Genomic DNA, 4,714 nt, shown 5'->3' on the forward strand with positions numbered 1-4,714 from the left:
GGCAAAACATGATATCGGTACAAAATTTATTTAATTGTAAATTTAGTGCTGATTAAGGAAAAAGTTATTAGGTTACTATCAAACATTGAATTAGGGGTTGGAATGAGGGGCGAATGGCTTTCAAAATATATGTTCTTATGTATATCGACCCCCCCACCCCGGGCCACCTACCGGCAAAATTTTTCCTGAATATATTTCCTTCCAAATTTCCGACGATATGTGTAAACTAGATGGTTCCATTTGAAAAGACAATCTTAACTAATAGCCAAATATAAATTTAGTTTAGTAAGTAGAGTGAAGTACTAAACTTACATTTTTTGACTTGTTTTCATGCAAATAGAGGAATATTAACTGAAAATCGATACCTGCGTGGAAGATCGACATATCTCGGCAGCCAATTCGAAGAAGCCCTATTTTAGAAAACATTTCAAGAACGTTCTATCTCATAATTCGGTTCAAAAGCGCCCTAACTCAGCTGCCGATTCATAAACGCCCCATCTCAGCACATTTTCAATACATTTTCATTTGATATAGGGCGTTTTTGAACCAAAATCTGAAATAGGGCCTTCTTAAACCAAATTCTGGGATAGGGTGTTTTTTAATAAAATTCTGAAATAGGGTGTTCTTCAATCAAATTCTGAAGAAGGGCGTTCTTGAAAAGTTTTCTGATATAGGGCGTTTTCGAACTGGCTGCTGAGATAGGTCGATCTTTCACTCAGGTGTCAAAATATGACTACTATTTTCTTACTACATATCGTAGGACAGGCGTATAAAAAATTAACAAATGTGAAGTAAATACATATCGTCGCCCTTTTACCAGAAGCATGAATGTGCAAATTTATCCATTTTAAGTTATTGGGTTGACTTGATTAACCTTTGGATGTCCTATGTTATACCAAAACCCAGAATACCATGCGTTCACCGAAACTAAGGGCCCAATTATGTATGGCGACTGATAGCCGATGGGCAACCATATAGTAAAATTTGCATTACGCATGGCTACTGGCTACGATTGTCGGCTACTGAGTCTCGTAGCGCAATTTTCTGTTTCCCGCTTATGAGGATTTTGTTATTTGTTAAATTGTTAAACACATTGGAGCAAAGTTGAAATGTACATGTCATAAAAAAAGTAAATTCGGCCGTTGTCTGCGTTTTTCTGTGTTCTGAGATTAATCGCTATACATAATACAAAGTACTATACTGGTAGCCACAGCGACTAGACCAGCACCTAGACCCCAGTCGCCATATATAATTGGGCCATAAATATTTTACAATGTCAATTACATGAATGCAGAGTTAAGTCTCATAAAAAAATTCAAACTTGATTTCCCAAAATTTTAATTTTTATGGAGTAAAGAAACACTTACTAAAATTAAGAAATTAAATTTAAGCATATAATAAAACGTGACATTCGTAAATATACTTCAGTATTTATTTGAAGATTTATTTAAAGAACTTTGTGAAAGACAACAATTAATCTTGTTCTGCTAGAGGCTTGACAACCCAGCAAATTGGCGCCGTTTATGGTGAAAGGCATTTAGTATCACACTTTTGAACTAAAGCTTTCTTAACCCTTTCAGTGTAACATTTCAATCGCTGATTCTAAAAATTTTAAAATATGTATACCGGCTAATTTTGTATCGTTAATTTCAAAAATCACATCAACAAATTTGTAAAGCTTTGAGCTTTGTTGTCACTCAGGGCCCTTTATAATGGTCACTGATATCCTAGGTGTTTAAAAAAGAAAGTGATGTCAACTATTTTTATTTTTTTGCTTTCATGAAATATATTTCAAAACTATGAATAACACGGTGCCACAAAAACAAAAAAATTTCAGAACGCACGAAAGAATCGATATACTATATGGGCCAAATACAGTAAAACTGCGTTTTTAGTTTTTTACTCTGACGTCAGGATTTTTTTTCAAAGGACTTTGAAATTCTAAAGATATGATTAATTCAAAAAATTATTTAATTAAATTAGTGCAATGTAGTGTATGGGTACCAAATGAAAAAGAACATTCTGTTGAATTTAAAAATACAATAAAGTTTTTTGGTTTACAAGGACGAATAGGTATTGAAAATGCGCTTTTAATAAATTTTATCTTTTCAAGTTAGTAAAGTTTGCAGGACGAAATTCGATGATGGGGTCGTATGTATATATATTAGTCCTCAAACAATCATTTTTTCAAAAATAAATATTGCAAATTTTCAAGGATTTTTAAGGACAAAATTTTTAAAGGACTTCCATACCCATTCGTCTTTATGCACCAACAAATTTATTCTGTTATAATTCTACAGAATTTTTCTTTTATTTTATACCCTTATCTTTATACTACATTGCACAGAATTTTTTAAATAACTTATTAATATATTTTTTTAATTCCAAAGTCCTTTTAAAAAATCCTGACGTCAGAGAGAAAAGCTTAGTACGCAGTTATACGAGATTCAAACAAATGACCACGTTTTGATGTTTTTTAAATATTCGTAATGTTTTTCGAGCTAATTGTTTTGTATTTTTTTTTTGTAAAAGATACCGTTAAAGCTTTAACAAAAACCACATAAATCACAGTTATAAGCTTTATGCAAAATTTTTAATCTGATTCTTTAGAATATTTTTGAGTATGCAAGTTTAGTCTAATGAAGTGCAAGTTTCAAACGGCTAAAAAACCCGCTGATTTCTGAGAATTTCTTTTGGTGACGAATTTCCATATAAGGGTGCCTTTTTTCCATATAAGCATGAAATTCTTATGTAACAAAATGCGGGAGACCGTAAGCAAAAAAATTTAAAAAAATTAACGCCATTTGAAAATTAATTTTACATAAAATAAAACGGAAAAGTAGTCTCCAAAAAGCACTTATCAAAAATCAGCGCGATTTTTTAGCTAGTTGAAACTTGCACTTCATTAGACTAAAATTGTATGGGCTAGAAAACTGCATACCAAAAATGTTGTAAAGATTCAGATTAAAAAGTTGGAAAAAGTTTGCCTTGCGCATTTTCTTCCATATCACGAATGATCGCATGCTATTTCATACGGTAGAAAGTTCGCAACACCGTCAACAACGAAATTACTACAAATCAGCGGTATTTTGTAGACACTTAAAATTTGCACTTTGAAATGAATTTGAATAATAAAACTGCATACCTAAAAAAATTATAAAAATTGTGAATAAAATTTGAGGAACTTAATGAAACTTTTGATGATTTTTTTAATTGTTACAGTCAGAAACTTGGGTTATATGGGTTTTGTTGTAGTGCGAACTATATTTTTATGAAAAATTTATAAAATTTAAATAAAACAAAATATTTCCAAAAATATAAAAAATTATTGTACGATTTCCGCTGACACTCACTGTATATTCGAAACATTAACCAAATCGGACCACAAATAGATGCTTTAGAAATAACTCGAATCCTGCGCCGTGCCGTGAACACATATATAACAGACTGCGCCTACTATACCCCATTGAACCGTTTGGCAAACACCCTTTATAATATTTGTTACCAAATTTTCTGTACTCTATGTTTTTCAACAAAATACGTATGTATAGTGAATAAATTACATATTTGTTTTGTTTTTATTTGCAGTAAACTTGCGTCGTTTGATGGGAAAAAAGCTATTCGTGGCGGTATACCTTTTGTGTTTCGTAAGTACATATTTATATACATACATTAGCTGTAATATCTACCCTTGTTCCATAAGTCCTAGAAGAAGAAGAATCAAAGAAATATTTGTAACACCAGGCCCGCTGGGAGTTCAATAACGTAGTTACTGGAGGATAAAAATAAATTGTATATCGGTGTGACGGCCTCAAAGACCTCAGCAGCAAAATATACCTACGAGGGGAAGTCAATAAGTTCGTGGAATTAAGGGGTTGAAGAGGAGTGACAAATTATGTGTTTACCTAGCACTACTTCGCCACTCATTGCCTCTATGCACTATTGAATGTTTATTTATTTATCTACTTATTTCAAAAGTCAATAAACTACAAAGGTTCTAACTGACTAAAACGATACAGAGAACTAAAGTGCAGAAGGCACTAAAATAAAACCGAATTCAATAAACTACAAAATATATTCTTGGGCAAAGAAAAATCAAGCAAAATAGAATTCGAAATCTCGTTGAGTTCTCGAAGTGCACGCACTAACGGGGCGTTTCTTGCGTAATTCGTACTGAGGGCCTTGAGGTAAAAGGGAAGATTAAAACGAAGTGTTCTCGCAGGAATAAGAAATTGAATAGCAAGCAGTAATGCGGGGCAATCAATTTCACCACTTACCAAGCCACGCACAAAAGTCAAGGAAAGAATAGTCCTTCTGCTTTCGAGGGACTTAAGGTTAATCAAAAGGAGGCGGGAATTGTACGGAGGGATGAGAGTGGAGAAATTGAGGGAAGAAAGGGCATATTTAAGGAAAACTTTTTGAATACGCTCAATTCTATCGATGGCAAATTTATGATGAGGTCTCCAGATGAGTTCTGCGTATTCAAGCTATGGACGAACAAAAGACGTGTAGAGTAATTTCAGAGTGTAGGGATCAGTAAAATTGCAACTATTTCGACGAACAAAGCCCAACGCAGCATATGATTTAGATATGATAAAATTGATGTGGTTATTGTTGCTGGATAAATAAGCGAATCGACACCAGGGATCCTAACTGGGGGAAAATTCCACAATATTGTATGACTCAAACTATTTGGGAGAACGGCTTAAAGTTT

General features: G+C 33.1%; 1 long non-coding RNA gene across 1 annotated transcript; it reads left to right on the forward strand.

Moving 5' to 3' along the window:
- The first annotated feature begins 3,586 nt into the window (after positions 1-3,586).
- LOC118735234 lies at positions 3,587-4,051 on the forward strand. Its single transcript, XR_004992543.1, has 2 exons — positions 3,587-3,647; positions 3,704-4,051. It is a non-coding gene; the product is annotated as an uncharacterized LOC118735234 (long non-coding RNA).
- The last annotated feature ends 663 nt before the right edge of the window (positions 4,052-4,714 follow it).

This window comes from Rhagoletis pomonella, unplaced genomic scaffold (assembly GCF_013731165.1).
Source record: "Rhagoletis pomonella isolate Grant_MI unplaced genomic scaffold, Rhpom_1.0 Rhpom_scaffold_00003, whole genome shotgun sequence".
Taxonomy (NCBI): Eukaryota; Metazoa; Arthropoda; class Insecta; order Diptera; family Tephritidae; genus Rhagoletis; species Rhagoletis pomonella.